The sequence below is a fragment of the Paramormyrops kingsleyae genome, chromosome 10 (assembly GCF_048594095.1).
Source record: "Paramormyrops kingsleyae isolate MSU_618 chromosome 10, PKINGS_0.4, whole genome shotgun sequence".
Taxonomy (NCBI): Eukaryota; Metazoa; Chordata; class Actinopteri; order Osteoglossiformes; family Mormyridae; genus Paramormyrops; species Paramormyrops kingsleyae.
The window spans coordinates 10,501,540-10,522,879 of NC_132806.1; the positions used below are offsets into that span (position 1 = coordinate 10,501,540).

Genomic DNA, 21,340 nt, shown 5'->3' on the forward strand with positions numbered 1-21,340 from the left:
CGAAAAGTGCCATCACCGTTTCGCCCACTTTAAAGACTGAATTCCTGTCTCTCCCTTTAATTATAATAATAATTATTGTAGGATCAAGTTAAGATATCAAGCCGGAAACTGTCTGCTGGGACCCTAATCAGTATTTTGCAGGCTGAGGTTAAGGATGGGCTAATTTCTTTCCTTGACTAGGTGATGTGGGTTTTGCCTGTGCTTGAAGTCAGATGTGTATGTACATGGCACTTTTCAAAGGACTAATTCTTCCAGCTATTTTGGTTTCAATTTAAATCCACGATGGAACATGTTCTGGGCCTCTAGACTCCCAGCATCAGCCTTTCCTTATGCAGTGTTTTTGCCAAGCCTGGGTTTCATTTTAAAGTCAGCTAGATCTTAAATAGTCTTTAGAGAAGCTATACTCATGTCTGGTGTCAAAAGTGTGTGGCAAGTCCCGTTTACAGTGAGGCTAGTGACCCAGTTGTGTACTACTATTCAGGCAGTGCTTTAATGATTGTGTTTATATACGATCCAACATCCACAGATAATGTGCAGTGGGTACTGTGGCAGCACAAGGAATAGTGAACAGAACTGCTTGACGTGGATTTCGTGACAAACCAAGGTTTTAGTGTCAAATTACCTGTCGTCGGGCACAAACTGTAACAATGAGACAGTCACAACCCTTATGTGGGCAAAAACAAAACCATAATGTTTCCTTTTCTGAAAAAAATCAATCAATATTTCACTGACATTGTGATAGGGGGGAAAATCCAAAAACAAACATGTGGTGTTTACAGGGTTTCTTGGCATAGGAGTCAACAATGTGGTCCAGATTCCTGGGGCCAAAGCAGAATACACTAATTTATAGTAAACACCAAATGAGGAGAGCAAATTAAAACAGGTAACTGTGGTCACCTGCCTCCTGCTGCTGGACCGCAGGACCTCCTCCCCAATATCCACCCACTGATCCAATTTATCATTGAGAAGATACATGTAACTGATGTTGAGCTTTATAGATTATGAGCTAGAATAAGAAAAGCAAGTCCCAGTCTTATCTCAATTTATCTGTGTGCTGAAATTATCTGGTATCTGTAGTGATAAAGGTAGAATACCATGTAAAAAAAATAAAAGTTTTGCCAGGCTTTGTGAACTGTGTTGTAATCTCATAGTAAGGGCAATAAATGAAAACTTGTGATAAGAACTGAGTACAGTAGTTATTTTAGCTGGCATTATTTTTATGAAATTTCCTGTTGGTTATTTCATGTAAAAATATACTGTATGTAGAGTGGAATATATACCCGCACAGTGGCATATATATAGGTTTATACAGCTGGGTCTCTTGGCTGCAGTAGTCGGACTGCCTGTGTTAAAGGAGCAGTTTCTCGCACTTCAACCAGCCGACTTTTGCTCGCAGTGCCAGATCCATTATGTCTTAACAGACTCCGGTGGCCATTGTGGATAAACGGCATGCATTAGCTTCATTATGCGCGGATAATGATGGCTGGTGAGAACACAGCCTTGCGGTGGCGGTCCTGCGCCGATGACAGGCGCGGCGTTCCCTGCGGGCCGGGGCCGGGGGACCGCAGACAGCACCGTGTGAACGCACACGTGTTAATCAGTAGCAGGAATGTTCAGGCGGGGGACCCTGCGCCGTCATGGCGCCTCGAGGAAGCGAGAGCTGACTGGAAGCTTGACAACAAAACGGTTAAGTCACCCTCAGTTATATTCCCCCAAAATCAGCCGAATGGCTTCATGCATAACCAGGGCTCTGTGCAGCATGTTGTTATTCAAAGTCTTCCCTCTTCTACTGAGTAAAGGGCAATGGATCTGTTCCCTGCTCTCTACCTGCTGCGACAGCCAGTGTCTGCTGAGATGAAGTGTCCCAGGGGGCCTGCCTGTCTCTGCCACCCACTCCAGGAGCACCTTCCATTTTTACATTGCCCACTTGAAGGCTCCAGCCCCGGCATGACAAGTAATCCTTTCTCCTGGGGTGAATGAGCTCTAGTATGAAAATGATTACCTAATGCTAGCCTTTTTTAAGTCATTTTAGCTCATTAGGCAAAGGAGCTGAACATTATCATTATCCAAAGTAAAGTGCAATGCTGTTTATCGGCTGCTATAAAAATACTTGGGTGTTTAAAATTCAACTATTGCCCTCTCTGGGATTCGGACAAATCTGCGCAGAGCTCTGTGTTTACTAATATTAGCTTCTGAATCTATTGTGGAATGATACTGTGCGATACAGTTTATATTATTGCCATCGTGTAAATCTTTTGTAATGCCTTGGTGATTCCAGTGAATCTGTGGTACCATTGCTTCAATAGATTCCATTGGTATAATTTACATAGGAATTCTTTGGGTTTTTTTTAAACTCCAACTTGCTCTCCATGAGAAACGCAGTTTTGGGGGTCAGAGCATAGGGGCAGTAAGTATACAATGCCCTGGTTGCAGTTGAGGTTAAGGGTCCTGCTCAAGAACACAACGGTGGATACTTCTGGATACTTGCCTTTAGGGAAGAACGATGGTTTCACTGTGCATATGTTCTACAATGTACTCATTAATAAAGTTAATAAAGCCACATTTTTCACACAGGGCTGGACACAGTGGTGGTCTGCTTGTGGTCCATAATGATGTCATTCACATTTAACCATTGTATAACTGTCACATCCAGCCCACTCCACCTGTATAATCCCTGTGTTTTCCCTTGGGAGTGACTCCAAATCAGGCACACCTATGGCCTGTTGGTCTTACCTCTTGTTCCTGCCCTCCTGTTGATCATTCACAGCTGCCTTGTGTTTTCTCCTCATTAGCCTAGCATATTAGCGTTTCTCAGTCCAGTGTTCCTTGTCTGGTCATTGTTGCCTACTTGCGTCTGCTGTCAGCTGTGTGAGTCCTAATAAACCTTCTTCACGAGGGGTTTTCCCGCACAGCCTGCATTCTAGGTTGTTCCTTCCGCTGTGGAAGTGACAAGAACATCAAGCCACAATATTTTGCATGGTTTATTTGATGCAATTGAACTTATTCTAAATTTGCATTGACTGAGGATGTGCACACCCTCAGAAAGTAACGTTGTAAACCATTACAAACACTTTCCTTTTGATGCATAATGGTTGCATTCATTGTCCCACTTCTATTGGCAGCTGGCTCTGGCCTTCTGTATTCATAATGTCTTTCTAGAGGCTGCTTTTATTATTAGGCCAATATGTTCCCCCGAGGATGGGAAATTGTGGTATTTTTTGTTTACATTCTATTATTCCCAATATTGTTGGTTGAAATAGAAGGTGGTCTTGAAAAATCAAATGTAAATCTCTAGTATGTGTTTCCCCCATATTTACAGTGTAAGGTTCACAGAACTGCTTCCAATTCATGTACGTTCATCCATTTATTACCCAGTCACACAGCTCACTGCAATAGATCTAGCAGTGATTTCAAATAGCAGCTTATCTCTCATTCCTGGAAACCTGGTACCCTTGTACATTTGGCAGGTCCCCGAAGGTGACATTTCAGCTGCCTGTTGATATTTCCTACAACAATGGCTATAAAATCCAACTGGTTTTCCCCTTTATGGTCAGTTGATGGCATAGCTTAAACACTCATTTATTTGTGGAGCCTGAAGTAAAACTGCTTTCCGAAGTAGCAAATGTTTCTCAACACTGCATATTGTTTGATCAATCATCATTACCGAGAGGGTCACACTATGATAATGAAGTTTCCTTTCAGGATCTGAGATAAGCAAAATAAGATGGCAATGTGAAGTGTTCACTTGGACCTCTCTGTTGAACACATCTCTGAGGATCTTCTCAGGGGAAGCAGATTCCTCACTGAACTTCAGACCTTAAACAGACCTCCCTTTGGGACCACCCTCCCTTTGGATATTCATATCACGAATGGCAAGAATCAGACACCCAGCAGCTTAGCTTATCTTTTGTCTTTAATCGCCAGATATTATTGTTGCTGTGGCAATTGGCCTGAGCATTTGGCTGTGTCTGCAGCCCACACAGAGGTCAATAAGGAAGAGTTCTCTGAAGGTCCAGACATGCTTTGCCTCCCTCATAAGGTCAACTCTTTGTTGTATGATCTACAATTAAAACAAAAAGATGATACATCAACTCAACTTTTATGGGGCATTGGTAGAGTAATGTGGCATGAGAAACATCTGTTACCTGTGACAGACAGTGGACTGGGAAAGCCTTGTAGAGAAGTTGGGACTGGGGTCTTATTTTCAAGCTTTTAGAAAGGAAAGTAGGCTAATGTGGAAAAAATGAGGCACAGATATTCAAGCTCACAATTTTATTTGAACTATCAACAACAGTTTGTACCTCTTGGTAGAATTATCACATGTCCATGGGCCCTTGAGCAAGGCCCTTAAGCCCCAGCTCCCAGAGTGCTGTTCGATGGCTGCCCCTAAGCTTTTACCCGCAATCTCTATATGTGTCTGTGTGTCTTATAGGGAGCAAGATGGGTTAGGTGAAGAGAAGACTTCCAATGTACCTGTATTTGTGCAAATAGCAAAAGAAGGATCATTTTATTTGGATCTGCTTTGTCCATGAAGTCAGAAATGCCAAAACAGTCATCAAATGCCCTTTTTAATACTCTCATTTTCCTTTTTTATAATAAAGGTGTTTGGTGTGAAAATTCAGTTTTTCTACTGTTTCCTGAACACTCATCACAATCAGCCCCATTCTTGCCCTTTGAAGTCAGTTAGATGTCTTGAAACCGCAAACCTTGTTAGTCCTCTAATCAGACACCAAAGAAGCAGATCTGAATGGTGGGTGATATGCATCTTTTTACTGCTGCACGCACAGGTGAAAAAGATGTTTGCGATACCTTTCAGGGCCCACCATCTCCATCTCCCTTATCATTTAAAACATAGATCCGAGCCATAAGGATTTCAGAATGACAGTCCTGGTCTTATTATTCCGTGCTATTGCTTTCTTTTCCATTTCTGTTTACGTTTCTTAGGGAAGATGATGCACTCATTTGAAACTCTTCTGTGGTAGCTTGACATCAGAAGAAGTCAAAACAAATTAAATGTAATGCCTTGAGCACTTTTTTTATCTTCCGTTCTGCCACAAAGCAGTCGTGCCTATCAGCATTTCGATCAGGTTTCAGTCACGCACAGTGAAGGAGCATCATACAAGATTGTTATGGACACTGGCGTGAAAAAGTAGGAGTTCTGTTTGCACTGTATTGAAGTCGGAACGACGCAAACTGACAGGATGAGATCAGATTAGAAGATATGTTCTGAAGATAAATGTGGTAACCGATGGTTTAAAAAGGGTTTTGCCAAATTAATTTTTGTTTTTGTTTGAACATTGGGCTTCTGTCTCTGAATGATTAATGTATACTGCTGAGCCTCTGCTGGTGTTTAAAATAAACACAGTGCAGCTCTAACTTGTGGGCTACATTTATAATACAAATTATATTTGTGGAACTTTAAGTACCTGTACTGAAATGTCAGGATAACACCATTAGAATGGGTTCTCTGAAACAACATAACAAATTAAGTACTTGATAAAATATATATGAAATTTCCATTCGTTTGGAAAGCTGTGAATTAACATATTCTGTTTGCTAAGGAGGGATTTATCCTGTTTGACCCCTGAGGTTTCCCGTCAGAAGTCATTCTTCTGGAAACACTTATTTATGATTACATCACATGGCTCTAATGTGACTGGGAATGAAGTGTTAGAATGAGATACATTCCTCTGAAGTAGCCGCACCTGCTGCTTTCTTTGCCAATGGGGGCATTGTGTGGCTTGGCAGGGTGGGTCTCTGTGTTATTAGAAGGTCGCTGGTCTGAATCCCAAGGCTGCTGTTGGGCGCCTGAGCAAAATCCCTGCCTCCAGAGGCACTGACCCCCAAGTTTGCTCCTACCTGTATATGTATCTGTTTGTCTAATGGAGGGCGAGAAGGTGCAGACAAAAAGAGAATATCCCCTATGTTGATAAATGAAGTAACACAATTCTGTTTTAAATCTGCTGTGCACTAATAGCCTGTTTCATACTTCATCTGCAGCAGCATTTGTTTACTAGGCTGTGCCATGGTTGAGGTTTTGCTTCATTACACACTGGTGTGTGGATTGATCAGATCAATTAGGCGATAAACTCCTTTTTGCCTCGCCAGCATTGCATTATTGACAGGAATGGCAGCTTAACATTTTCTTTTGATGCGCCGTCACGTGATATAAGGCGAAACAAACCGTAAAACAGCGTGTGCCATAATTGTCACATATACCACCAGAGCTCTTCAGTGTCACTGACATCACACTCAGTCCCAGCTGTGTGGTATTAGCAAATGAAACAGAAATGGGGACAAAATCCCTGTCGTGTTTCGTTTCTTGACCGTAAATATTGCCACTATAAATCATTGTCGTTCCGGCATGGACTGGCCATCAGGAAGTTGTATACCAACCTCCACCCCCATTGGGCACCACCATTTACCAAGGGGGACCCCTCCCTGGTTGGCAATAAAATATACTAAGGGGGGTCTCCTGAATTCCCGGGCTGATTTTTGTTGCTAGTCCGCCCCTATTTTCGTTATGCCCAGTTCCTGGATCCAGCCTGCTGAAGTCGGCACAGTCACAGGCTTCACTAAAATTTAGTGGGGGGGAAGGGGTGGGCTGCACTTCCTCCCTCCAATCCCTGAATATTTCTCATGCGTCTTACAGTACCTACCACTGGAGGTTTTTTTTTTTTTTACTGGGAGAAAAACTATATAATGGCAGCCGTATCTGTCTGTCCTTTTGGCCCTGGAGGCTAACTTTGGTAAAGAGATGACATTTTGGGGTTACAAGAGACTCTTCATGAAGGGCACATGGTGGAGGATGGATGGGCTGGAGTGTTTTTGTGCTGGCAGGGCTGTTCGCCCATGATGCATTGGCTTTACTCGATAACAAATGGTAATTGGTATAATTTTGCCCATAAACACATTTATCTCAATTTTCAATGTCACAGGCTTCTGTTGTAAAGAACGTAATGTATATTATGCTTTAAGAGTATGTTTGATTTTTTTTCTAAACTTCATTGATGTGCAGCACTTCCATGGTATGTTATTCTCTGACCCCATTCCCAACTCAATAACACCTTTTTTCTGAACTTTTCCCACACTCTTTCTTTACCCATTCAACTGTTAATACTTATTTGTTTGTTATCATGTTTAGCCAATGACCTGGAACTAATTTCCAAAATGATGATTCATATGTACTCTGATACGAATCAGATTTTTATAAGTGTTACCAGATCTGAAACTGCCTGTTAAAGCTGACATTGGTTCAAGAGTCCAAATTCACTGAATCAGTTTTGAAATCTACCCAAAAAATAAAGTCGTCTTACGCCAAATGACTTGATATGACATCTGTGTGAAAAGTGTTCCGTTTAGCAAAATGCTCACTTCAGATGTGAAAGTTACATGTTTTTTTCGCATGTATTTCCATTTACAAATTACAATCACTGTTTGGTTTGTTGGTTTAAAAAAGTTAAAACCTGACAATTGGATGAGGACAAAGGCTTTTCACAAGGAAGAGGAATGTAGTTGATCAACATGCGCAAATGGTGCTGGTACAGTGGGTGACATTACTGCCCCACAGCTCAAACGCTGGCCACTCGGACCCAGCCCTCCTTGTGTATGGAGTTGGCCTGTTGTTCCTGGGTTCCACTGGTTGCTCTGGTTTTGTCCAGCGATCTCAAAACATGCAGCTAGTTGAATCGCCGTTACTGTATTTCCCATAGTGTGACATGTCTGCGCACTGTGATGGACTGGCCTCCCATCTAGGGTGTCCTCTGCTTCCTAGTATATGCTCCTAGCTCACTGTCACTCTGTACTGGAGAAACAGCAGACCGATGGATGTATCAGTGGATTTAGTGTATGTCTAAAATCAGATGTTTGAAGAACAGAGAAACACCGTGGATGAAGAGCTGCATTTTCACTCCTATTCCATCTTCATTGGCCTTCAGCCATGATGTTCAGGCCATATCCCATATAAGTACAGAGCTTTTGGGGTTGGTTACCCAGAGCACTCCAGTCAATGGGGTTGGTTACCCAGAGCACTCCAGTCAATGGGGTTGGTTACCCAGAACACTCCATTCATTGGGGTTGGTTACCCAGAGCACTCCAGTCAATGGGGTTGGTTACCCAGAACACTCCAGTCAATGGGGTTGGTTACCCAGAGCACTCCAGTCATTGAGGTTGGTTACCCAGAGCACTCCAGTCATCTTGGATCTAGTCTTTTTCCCAGTTACTTCACTCATCAGCCTACTGAGCACTCTACCATTGGATGTTCCCCAACAGCAACCCAGACCAAATAGAAGGCTACATATTTCAGATGGCGCAGTTTCTGCACATACAGAATCTGGATTTGTTGCAGTAAGTTTAGTGGTTAAGAACATCTTGTCTTCACCTGAAGGTTGCTACTTTGGGGTGGCCCTGATGTAGCATGCATAAGGAAGGTCTTTAACCTGGATTTGTTTGGTGAAATGTTCACCTGTGTAGATGAGTGAAATCTGTAATTATTCTTTGACTGAGGTTATCAGCTGAGCAACTGCAGAAGCATGAATGGGTCAGCATGTGTTATGTTGGAGAAGGGCGACTGGCCCGAGTTGCTCCACCGTTTGGTGCATGTTTACAGTGCATAACTCATGTGAGAGGGCTCATGGTCATTGACCGACCTCCTTCCACAATCCCCGGCTTACTGAGGTGTGAGTGAGTGGGGGCTGGAGGTTGTGGAGTCATGGCCCCTGCTGTGAACTGCTGTCGGCCCATCCAGAGGAACAGCTGTCTGCGCTGGGAGCAGGCAGCACATGTCGAGGCCCCTAGCATGGAATCGCGTTCCTCTTCTCTGATCCTCGCTGCAGATGCTGCCAGAACAACTGAGCCAATGGTGCAGCATGGAGTTGGCTTCACTAACAGCTTCAGCTGTAGTTAAACTCTCTCCCCACCTATGTTGTTTTGCAGCCATTGGCATGTTTCCCTGTAGAGATAAGGATTAAATGCTGTCCAGAACTGAAAACTGGATTGAGGCGTAGCCAGCAATCCTGGACCCCTGACAAAATTGCTCCCACCCCCCAAATAATACATGTACATGTAAATTTTTATCCACTCCAAAATTTGTGATAATAAAATATTTTCAACTGTTGTCTTAATGAGGAGGCATTGTCGTTTTCCTTCTTGATGGAGAACTAGTGCTTTCTCTGGTTACTTTGTTCTATAACTAGCTTTTGTTGCCATGCATTGTAGGAAATTGTTATAGTAGGCTACTGGTTGTGCATCTCCTGTTTCTTGGAATATCATCAAGATTTTGCTTCTCTGAATACAAAAAGACAAACACAATCACATTTGTGTGTTTGTACTCTCTTCTGATCATTGATTCTATGCTAGTTGTCAGCAGTGCTGCCATAAGGTCCAGAGTTGAGTAGAAAGCAGGATCAACAGAAAGTGCATCGGAACTACTGTTAAACATCATTCCACAACAAAACTCCAACTGTTAATTTCATTGTTGTTAATCAGTCAATAAATCAATCAATTAATTGATATTAAGATCCTCTCCAGTAAGGAAAAATATCAGCATAACTGTTAGTTGATTAATAAATGTTACAGTTATAGGGATTTATGAATAAGACATTCAATTCATTTCCCATTTAAAAGTCGTATCCAAAAACAGAGTGCTTGCTCTAAAATGGTTTCAGCAACTGGGCTGAATTCAGACATTGGGATACATCGTAGGCCATATTTCAAAGGGTTTTTGTCATCTGTGCTCACAATTCATCATTGTCATTGTTATTGCTGTACTGAGAAGCAGAGAACAGATGTGTTTCATAAGGAGTGTGTGCATGTCGAAATACACCAGGGTGATCTCAGTTTATCCCCAACAGTGTCTTTTGAAGCCTTGGATGCAAGATTGTGTATGAGGCAAATTAGTAATGGTACATTACCTATTAACATGCTGGCTCCTGACACTGCAGCCTTAGACTCTGCCAGCAGCAGAAGCTGGGACTGACTTCACTGTTAATGATGCGTGTGCTTATAGGTGGCCAGAAATGATGCCTCATGCCTGTCTTTAAAGAGACTGCATCTTGTCCAGCGGTAAATGAATAGACCGCCAGTCACTAGAGAGGAGGGGTGGAAATAAAATTAGGAGTGTCCTAGGATTCGGGTATATAAAATACTGAATTTATTGCAGACACGAGATTATATTTCTGGACCGATGGCTTTGCATAGCAGTGTGTACCCTCTGTGTCTGCCACAGTCCACGTGGGCTGTGTGACATGTTCATTTCTATTCACTCTCTTAGTTTTTAGCTAGAAAACTCCGGAACTCAAGGATGGTCACCGCTGCTGCACGAGGGTGCTTAGCGCAGGACAGGTACATTGCTGAGTTAGCAGCAATAAACAGCATATGTGAAAAGCAGATCGGTGCTGTGGGATGCCGTAAACTTCTCCTGAAGCAACCCTGCAGTTTGGTTTTACTGGTTTCATTCGGCATCTGGATGTTCATAAGCTGGGTTTGTGGTGGCCATGATAGGCCCATAGTTATTTATGCATGATGTAGTGAGCATCTACTCAGTAATGCAATAATTGCAATAATAATAATACTGATGATGATGATGATAATAATAATAGTAACAATAATAATAAAAGCACTGACTTAATAGCACACCTTTTCAGATTTGTGATTATGATGATGGACTTTTAAGTTGCCTGGTTTGTTCTGTGAACGGTGCTGTCTTTGTCCTGTTTTGGTTCCCATGGTAACGTTAAAGTTGGTTCCGTCGGTGTGAAGTTAAGGAAAACACCACCCTAGATTCACTTTTTTGTCCTCTTTCATATCAGCTGAGATGTATGCCCTGCTCGGTCTGCTGCTTTGCTCTGTAGCGTGGGGGAGAAGCTGGCCACCTTTCCAGCTATCCATCCATCCATGGTGCGTTATGTAAATGGAAAATCCTCTGTCAATAAGAGATCTTCTAACAACCCAGTAAGATGAAGCAAAACTTGGTTGTTGACTGTTGATCTGTACTGCACACAGGTTTAAAGTATGGGCTCCCTCATCTCTCTTTCATCATGAAAAACACGGCGCTCTGTCCCAGTTTATTTGGCATTTCTTTATTCAAACCGACCAGCTTCAGTATGTTGCATCATGCCCTCAGTTACCCCTGATGGTGCATGAGACAAAACATAACTGAGTGCTCTTATAAATGTCCCGGTCATTGTTTTATTGAAATTTTTTGCTACAATTTCATGTTTTTGCTTTACTTGTCATATATATATATATATATGTGTGTGTGTGTGTGTGTGTGTGTTAACTGATTTTCTTAATCTGTTGGTGAGACACCAACCATCACTTAAAGTCCTTGCTTTGCACACATCAGAAATTAAATTCCCATAAATGGAAATGTAGGCTTAAGATACTGTGACAGCACCAGTCAGTCCATGTTTCTTTTACTTGTAAACCTGTTCCTGGCTCAGTTTATAACTATATAGGTTAAAATAACACCATATGTGAGTTCCATGTCTGTATAAATGACAGTTCTACTGACATTTCGTCAATTTACAATACGCTTCTGCAGATCCCCTGCAACTGCTCTACAGACCCCAGGTTGAATTAGGTGATAGGTTCTGTCCCCTCTGAACTGCACCAGAAGAGATTTACATTAAATCAAGAGATGGATCACCGGTTGATGAGCCTCCTGTCGTTTTGCTGAAAGAAACTCCCTTTGTTGCTCAAATAGAAACCATCTGCAGCTGCTTGCAGGCGCAGACCTCTGTGCCGCCATCTGCATATTATTTAGATTGTTCCCAACAGTCATGGTTGTTTAACGCGTAGATTGTCAAGGAGCATCATTGGGTGTTGGTACATGAAACCTTCAAGTTTCACTGGCCACAAGAACGCTGCTGCTTTGCCCTCAGAATTAACATCCAGGCCCTTTGGGTTGTGACTTTGTCAAAATCTCTTGTTTAAATACCATCTGACTCTTTAGAGATTATGTAGGCCAAGGGGAACCCTTAAATAGTTAGTGAATTATGGTCACTGGCACTTTTTTTAGTGGAACACTGTATCCAAGGGTCCATTGGCTAATGCAATGCCCTGTCATGCCCCACCGTTCGTTATTACATGTACAGCACCCACTACAGGAGGGAATATTGGTACAGCTGCAGTCGTGGTATCCTGGCTTGTGTCTTGTTTTTTTAAGGTTGCATGGTTTCTTTAGTGGTTATTTGTTAAACAGCAATGAACACTGTAATGAGGAGGGTATCCTGGGAAATGCGCTGGCCTTACACCTCCTGACTCCCGACCCCCTATCCATTCATTCTTCATTTAAAACCCACCATGTCCACCTCCCGGGTGCCCCTATGAACACTCTCTGCGGGGAGCGCCGTGGCTCATTAGTGCCGTGGGTTCGGTAGGTGGCAGTGGCCGTTGAGCAGGCCGGCTCGCTGTCAGAGACACAAAGCAGCGACGGCAGACCTCATTCTTTGTAGAAGACATTTTTGACAACATTAGGTCTTTATAGTGTGGGTTTGACACATTCATTTTGGTTAACAATTAGGTTACTTAGCGGGATTCTACTTTTCACAGAATGATGAAGATTTAAGATATTAGATTTGTTCTCCATTTGTGCAGGTGGAATGGTGTGTTCTGTTTGCGATGGTGTTCATCTTCCTCCTCACCTTACATTGAATTATGATGCATTGCAACAGCGCATGCAAGCTGCACTTAAGAAGGTGGAAGCTGTTCAGTTCTGAGTTGACTTAAAGCTTCTTGGAAAGGAAGCAGCCAATGAGCAGAGCTGTAGGCTTTACTCTTTGCACTCTAAAGTGAATGTTGCTCTAAACCTCTCAGGCTTTCAGACTTGGACAATCCTTTAGAGGTAGAACAGCAGGTCTTAACAGCCCTTTGATCTCCTCCCCATCCTAATTTCAATGGTTTAATTGGCTGGCCTCATACAAACTCTTTAACGAACTGTGGGTGCCAGGGGGCCGGGCAGAGGCCCATACAATGGAGCAGAAACTGGCATGGTGCTCAGCTGGCAGAGGCTTCCATTCTGCGGTCAACAGGTCTTTATGCCGCGAGACGGGTTCGCAGTGGGCAGCCTCTCTAATCGCATCATGAATCCATTCATAGAACTGAGCATCGCTGCTCAGTGCAGGCACACAGGTGGCGTAGCGGTGAAGCAACTGCACTTGTGATCAAAAGGGTATGAGTCACAGGAGGACAACTCTCCGCGAGTTTCGGAGAGAAAGGACGGTGCCGTCAAAGTATTCAGCTCTGCAAACCACACCTGAAAAATCTTATGCTGTTGAAGGCATCAATTTATAATTAGGTGAACAAACACTGCAAAGCCCTCTGGTGTGGACTTGCTCGTTAATAGGATGTACAAATTGTGCCGTGATATAGGTTCTGTTTTACTAGTGAAGATGAGGTTTGCTCAATTAGCCATCAGTTAGAGATATGTTTATTCTCAGTTGATTTTCATGGCTTGAAAATCTTTTTGCTTGCAGGAAGTTTTTTTAAAATTGGATGTTGGCGATATATGTGGTATCCTGTGCAGACTGTCCCGGAAACTGCTCCCTGAGTTTCCTCACTGAGGGCTCACACATGCATCCCTGTTCGGGCTGCGAAGCTGGGCACTTCTATCACTACTCGGTCCAAATAGGCTGATGCCCATACTTGCCACCAAATTGGGATATTGCAAGACTCACCATAAATATGTGTTAAGTGTGCCGAAGGGAGGAGGCTGACGGGCTGGACCACAGCTAGCAAAGCTACTGACAGATAAAGCTGAGGCACCCTGCTCTGAAAGACACTTTTCCTGGAAGCTGGCAGAGGTCCAGGGGCCGTACCATAGGATTGGGGCTGAAAATCCACCGATAGCCTGATTTATGGTCGCCATTAAAATGTTGACTGAACTTCCTTGCCTTTCCCGATGAGCAAGACGGTCCAGTAAATGATGTGGCGATGGCTTGGTGCGGTGGCCTTGGTGGCATCCGCCAATGACAGATGGAGTCTCCAGGGGCCACACCTGTGTCATTCCTCACCTAACCCTAACCCTAAACCTAACCCCAGAGCCTCAAGTCTGGCCGGAGCAGGGCGCATCCAGCCTCTGTTAACAGTTGTACCGCAAGCCGGGTCAGCTAGCTTGTTAAGATAAGCTATTTCCTCCCTATTCGGTGATCGCTTCAGCTTTTCACACATGTAGTGGGGACTGAACCATTCATCTATAGCTATGGTGAAAAATGTGACCATGGCCCTACCCTCCATATCCAATTATCTCACAACTCTGAGCCTCCGGGGTGCGGTAATATTTAGAGGCAGTTTATCATCCCCTTCTCAGCCTCAGACATATGCAAAGAATCCAAGGAAGCAGTTTGTTTTTTTTTATTTTGAATTCTGTCATTTTGCCCCCTGACAGAGGTCGTGTTGTCTGGAGGCTGTATAGAGACAGATGATTTCACGGTGAAACCCAAGCGCTGCTGAGACCAACCCCCCCCCCCCCCCCCCACGGGAACCACTAATGGTCTGCCCCAGATGCTGTGGCATTGTTTAATATAAGGACACCATCAGCATGAGCATGGTAGCACACTTCTGCTGTTTTGACCAAAAAAATGCAGGTTCTGGACTCAGTAGTGGGTGCTATTGTACTTCTTTCCAGAGCATTTACAATTAATTGCCTCAGTAAATATTTCATTTAAATGGGTAGAATTATAGGATTTGTTTTGGTTAAAATCACCTGGTACAGAACGAATTAATGTGGTGTTTTCTTGGTTCTGGCTGAGTGCTTCCAAATGTCTCGCACAGCATTAAAGGCTGCAGGATTCCTCAGTCTAATGGAAGAGAATGTGCTTTTCTGTTGGAAACAGGTTGCCTATCTGGTTTTGCAGCTTGTGTGTTGCCTGCTAAGAGGCTTCCCCTGGTCCTGCCAGGGCATTTGCTTTGCCTTGCCACTGTTCTTAATGGTTTGTCCTCTCCGGAGGATTTGAGGTTTTGTTTTATGTCGATGTGCCCATGGCCTGCTGCACAAGGTCTATAAACGCTAGCAGTATGACTAGTCATGCCAAAGGAGGACTGTACGGTGAATTCGGGCATCAGAATTGTTTGAACTGAGTTACAGTCTGTCCAATCCTCATGTTTCACCTTCCTTTTCCGTAAAAGTTTGGTATTATTTTAAATTTTATTAATGCTGCCACCATTTTAGAGAAAGGCACAAGATTTTGTATGAAAGAAAATGGTTTTAGTATGTCAGAAAAGTTTTGTTCCTTGTGTTTTTTCACCCTCATCTCAGGATGTCTGCTGGGAAAACATCCATCAAGCCTCCACGCATGGCAGCTTTTGTACAGCCACCAAGCCTTCGATATGGGGGGGGGGGGGGGGGGGCTGTGTTGGAGGTTTAGATGGGGCTGATTAACCAGAAGTGACACACGACCCTGGAAAACGCAAAGGATTAACAACCACTAATTGTAAACCCTAAGGTGAACGCAGGGGCTAATTGGACCTTCCATAACCGGCACTGGGTCCATTAATCTGCGGTGCTCCTCTCCCCACCCCCACCCTGACCCCCCCCACCACAGCTGCGGCAGGAGCTCCAGATGCTAGATGTGCATATTTACATGGGCCTGGCCTCCTGCCAGCCTGCCTGGCCAGAATGCTCCCGTCTATAAGCGAGGGGGCAGGCGTCCTTGTAGGTTTGGGAACCTGAGAAGGGAGTCCTCAAGCTGCCCTTTCAGTCTCAGCTGCCGATGAGGAGGCATCAGAGCAGGGATGCAGCAGCCCGGACACTGTGTCCACAGGGCCAGTGGCCCCCATCTGCACATCCGAAAACCAAGGTGTGAGAAGGGGCTGCAATCGTGGCCTTCATTTAGCAGTTTGTTTAACACTGATTTTTAGAAACCTTGAAGGCATGAGGTGTTGGCTATAAAATGATAAAGAATGTTATAAATTTAGCTATTTCTTGATTTGAGAAAGCTATATGAAATTCGGCAGTGCATGACCTGAAAAATGATTTTATATTTTATATTTACTATTAATATGATTATTAACAAACTGGAAGCTAGTGCACTCTATCCCCACACTGCCTGGTATAGGTCCCAGTCCCCTCCATTTTGACTTTGACCAGCGTAAAGGGTTGTGGGATTGATGACGTCCAATTTTTCATTAATTTTTGATTTTCATTTGATGCATATGAATCCTTCTGTGAAGCTCTTTATTCAGCTGTTGTGTGTGGCCAAGCATATCTCTTTTGAAGGTGCCATTGTCCATTCCGTCTGAAATCCAAGAGGATGCTGAAAGTGAGGAAGTTGTGGCCACGACAGCATATCTGGTTGTACATTTAACAAGAAAGGTGTTGCAGTGTCAGCACAGCTGTCAATCATAAAACAGGTCATCTCCCCTGAACTGCGCTTGGAAACACTATCTGTTCTCAGGAAAAGTAAGGGTCTTATTATTCCAGGTTTACGTCTGAGAAGTTGAATATTTGTCATGTCGCTATAAGCACAGAGAGAGAGAGTCATAGGTTAGGTCTGGGAGATCCCAAAGCATTTTGCATGCATCAGTCATGGTCAAGCACATATGATTTTTCTCAGTATGACCCTACTGTGTCACTTCTTATTCCCTGCATTTGAAAGAGATTAAATTACTGTCTCCTCTTCTGGATTAAAAGCTGTGGGGGGTTGGGCTGCTCGTGCCGGAGCACGCTGAAGGCACCTCACGCTGCTGACGTGAGTCTTTGAACAGAGCAATGGCCTCAGGCCCCCGGGCATCTCAAAGACATCAAGTCTAACTGGCCTTTTATTCTCCTCTTCCAGGATTAGGATGAACATGTTACACTTATTCTGTATTCCTTCTGAACTGTCTCCCGCTCTTTTTAATGTATATTAACTGTCGTTCTACTGTTTTGTATTTTATCAATGTGCTCAAACAGGGAATTGATCTTGACTTGACTGGTTAATTTTTAAAATCTGAACAGTGTAATTCCGCGGAGTGCACTCCAACCCATACCACTTATTCTGCCTTTTAGGGACCATCCTCATCTCTTTCCTTTGGCCTTGACCGACTCCCTCTCTCCTTTTGGCATGCCGTGACTTCGCCGTATGGACCACACTGCGACACTTAGATAGCTAATTAAATCCGAAGCGTCGGCAAAATCTAACTGCACGGTCGCTAGCCGGGCTCAGCTGCCCCGGCAGATCCAGTGCCACACATCTCCTGATCACACCATCCCTCAGCTTACACCCCCAGATCCATAGATAAGGGGGCACGGGGCTTTTTTTCCATAAAGAAAGACAGACGGATACGGTGTCGCAGACAAGCGCTGGCCCTAGATGTCAGCATTGGGAACAGTGTCGTTCCATGCCATCTGCCTCACAGGCAGCTGTCCAGCAATGCTGGGGAGAATATACATACGGGCCGGGCTGCGTATGTGCATATACAGCACAGGGAGCGGCAGTAACCAGCACCCCATGCACATGCAGACCCTTTATTTCAGTGCCCGCTCTTTGACCCAAAGGAGCAGCTTAGATCCCTGCTTCAGATCCAGATTCTGTTTAATATCTCCCTGGTATCTGTGCGCCTGTATGGCTGGAAGAGGAGGAGCAGGAGTGAGATTGGCTGGCGGGCTTACGATGTTCCTAAAGTTACTAACTGCGGATAGAGATGTAGGGAGATTATCTGCTCGCCATCAGCTCAACGATTTGTTTTCTTTTCCGTCGCTCTCCAAGGTGTCTGGTTTGTTTGAGTTTCCCGTGAGCAGGATTTCTGTTCATCAACAAAATTTGACTTTGTGCTCATGTTTATTTGATCTGTTCTGTGTTTCCAAATATCTTAAGGTTTCAGTTTTCAGGCATGAAAAATGCAGAGTGACGTCACGCTTGAAAACATTAGCACATGGAACCATGTTGTGTATTTCCATCACCCTAGTCCTCAGTTTCAGCCAAACTGGTTTTATATTCATAATATTCAGGGATGATGTCAAACAATATTTCAGAGGCGATGTATTCATGAGGTAGGCAATCAGTGATAGTTATACAGACACACACCTTATTGCAGCCGCTGGTAAATTTGTGTGGTACAAAACACATTACCCCAGCATACATGGGTCCAATTAAAACGGAATGATTACAAATAAGATAGCAGCCAACTTAAAAGAAAACAACAATAAAATAAACACCATGAACAATAGGTTTAACTAAAATTGCTACCTATAAATTGTCTAAGTAAATATCTCTTCGGTAATCTGACAATTTACCTTTTTCAAGCAAGTCTCCTTTTAATTAAAAATCAACAGAACGACTTGGGAGTATCTTTTGCTGAGACCAAAAGGAATTGCATAGCAGTGTCTGTTATTTAACTTGCGTTTTTTATTTGTTGCAATACAGAAATAGACCAGAAATAAATTCATAGACTGCCAGAGAAGGTTATAGTCAATGGAAAAGGGAGCAGTCAGTTTCCGGCTTGCTTGTTTGCCTAAGGCACAAATTTCAGGGCTGAATTCATTAACACCAATACTGAGCAAGCTGAAAAGGAAAGGAAATAAACAGAATGCTTTGCTTGCTTTCAGCAAACATTTATTACGCTTGACGGCTATTGCCAAAGCTTGACACCTAACCTGGCTGTGTTTTGCCTGGAAAGTTATTCTTATAAAAATAAAACATTTGAGCTTTTTTTCTTGAGATCAATGACAAATTAGTTTTAATAACAGATCAGTTCCATCACATATACTGTAAGAATAAAAATCACTTTTGATCCATGCATGTAATATTTTTAAATCTGTTTTGACTAATTTTAAATTACAATGTTTGGCTTCAGAGAAAATTCATGCAACAAGTGAAACTAGCGCTGTGTTGCCAGATTAACGTGTTAATTTTAAGAACTATTTGCCTTTAACACTTAGGATTGGTCTGGATAAAAGTTCTCTGTGGAGGATCAGTACATTTGGAAAATACCAATTATGTGAGTCTCTGTTGGTGGCAGTTACCCAAAAATAACCATGACTTTATATGAGCAACGATTGCCCATTCATCATCTACCTTTTTATGAGGATTTCATAAAAACTCAGGTGAAGATTTTCCCTCCTCTGTTAAAGAACTGGCCTGGGATAGATGTTTTTAAAACTGGAGGCTGCCTTACGAATGGTCTTGCCCTGTGGCTTAGAGGTGACCCGCTCAGTCTGGAGAGGTGTTTTTACTCCCGACGACTCACCCTGTGGCTTAGGGGTGACTCTCTCACTCTGGGTGGTCCTCCAGGGAAAGCCCTGGATCCTCCACTCCGTGACACAGACACATAACCATGATGACAGAACATGCAGAGCTGCTGGCTTCGGGGTGAAAGGGAAGCCGGAATGAACCCCAATAAATGATGGGTGTATGAGAAGAAGCCCACGTTCGTATGAATACCTGTCTGGAAGTTTTATACAGCTGTGCCTGAGGGTGCTTAGGGCTTGTTAATGTCATTAGCTGATGTTTAGTGACTGAAATTATATGAAGAACAGAACTTCTGGAGGAATGTTGGGGTAATGAAGTATTCGTTTCCTTGCATCAATGTCTCAACACTTCTGGTTAGCTGGGATTTATAAGTGTGAGAAAACCCTGTTTCTTCACACACATTCACAGCTGACCCGGTCCCCAAACCCCATGTTTAATGTGATTTCTTCACCATTGTCGTTGTACACATGATTAATAAAATAGATATTGAGGAGTGTATTTAGGGTTGGGTGGGCTTTTTTTTCTATCATTGTGACCCAGAGATAAACAGCAGGGCCGGTGCTCGGAGATGGAGGGATGCTTGGCCCTTAGTGCCGGACTACACGTCCATCACCGCCCGCTATCCATGGCCCACCTGTGACCTGAAGTGCCTCACCTGACGGGGATAATCCCTTCAGGAAGAACCATGCAGTTCTGATAGTGGGCAGGCTTCCTTGGGGACTGTGTTGTCTGTAGGGGGGTGGGAAAGTGCAGATGGAGAAGCAGCAGAAAGCAGGTGCTCCGGCATTTGGGTGGCCCCAGCTGGGCACACTGGGCATCTGTAATGCTTTGAAATGGTGGCAGAACGTCAACCCCTTACCTCATCCCCATGGTTCTGCGCCTTTCCCTCATAACGACTCGTAAAGTAAAAAAAAGTTTTAGTAACACATATTTCCCAAAAATAAATGTACAGAATCTGCAAGATTGTTCATAGTTGAACAAAAGATATATTTAAGTAATTTGCATTTTGTTTGTGTTGGAAGTCAGCCTGACCAGCATGGTGGTAAGTGTGTAAAACAAAACTGTAAACAATGCAGTTCCACATGAGTAACAAGCCATCCTCTTATTACAGGCCATGTGTTCATGTAGCTAAACTGCCTTCAAGCTGTGAATTAAAGACCATCAACAAAAGGCTCAGCACACCTCTCTCTCTGTAGCTTTTGATGAACACGCAGCAGAACATGACCTCACTTTCCCTGCATTCAGGCACGGTATACAGTACCTTTCAGCAGCGGCCTTTGTTTAATGGCACTGCCAGTAGAGTTATCATTTCTTGGGAGTTGCTCAATTCTACGTGTAGATTAAATGAAATTCTTTGGTGCACAATGTCTGTGCACAATATACTCCTCTCCTGGTATTCAGCATTTTGTAGATTTTTCAAGAAAGATTTCTATGGGAATCAGTACCATGGTCCATGAAACATTTATTGTAGGGTTGTAAATTTTTTACTATCCATTTTAGAGGACCTCTGATTACATTCTGTGGACTCCATAAAGACTTGAATGCTTCTCAAGCTTCTTCATCAACCATGAACCTCTGCTTGAAGCAAAAGATGTACATATACATATGCATACATGCACTTCAGAATTACAGTATCTGCTTTCTTGCTTTTGTGTGCTTCTGATGATCCTCTATATTAGGGAGTTCTATATTAGGGAAACGTGAGTAATAATGATTATAGTCCTACATTTATTATTTATCTGTTCAGCAGTCATTTTTACTCAATGACATTTAAATAGCGTATATCCGTAGATAGCTGGGTATGCAGTTACCGCTCCAGTCGCTTAGAAAAGTACCTGGAAACCCTTCAGTTTAATGCTTTTCTCTAGTATGATTACCATAATGAGTAATGATTACCATAACACCCCCCCTCGCTTGTATTAGAATTTCAAAGGGAATACTGGGACAAGGCCTCAGCCCTGCTTGAATCATAGTGAGCATTTGCTACATGTTTGACAGCCTCATGTGTTAAAGCTGTAAGGTCTCTGATTTATTAAGGCTAACACTGCAGCTAGATTATAAGAATGTCCCAGTCTGCCTTTCCATCCTGTCTGTCTGTTTCACCTGTCATTCAGATAGAGTAGATGTCTTGCAGCTTTGCTAGCATCATGATCAATGTAAATCCTGCCCAG

At 43.3% G+C, this 21,340-nt stretch overlaps 1 protein-coding gene across 1 annotated transcript in view; it reads left to right on the plus strand.

The window, feature by feature from the left end:
• The window catches only part of LOC111855460 (X-prolyl aminopeptidase (aminopeptidase P) 2, membrane-bound), a 92,618-nt gene that overhangs the window by 39,403 nt on the left and 31,875 nt on the right, over positions 1-21,340 (plus strand). The window lies entirely within an intron of this gene.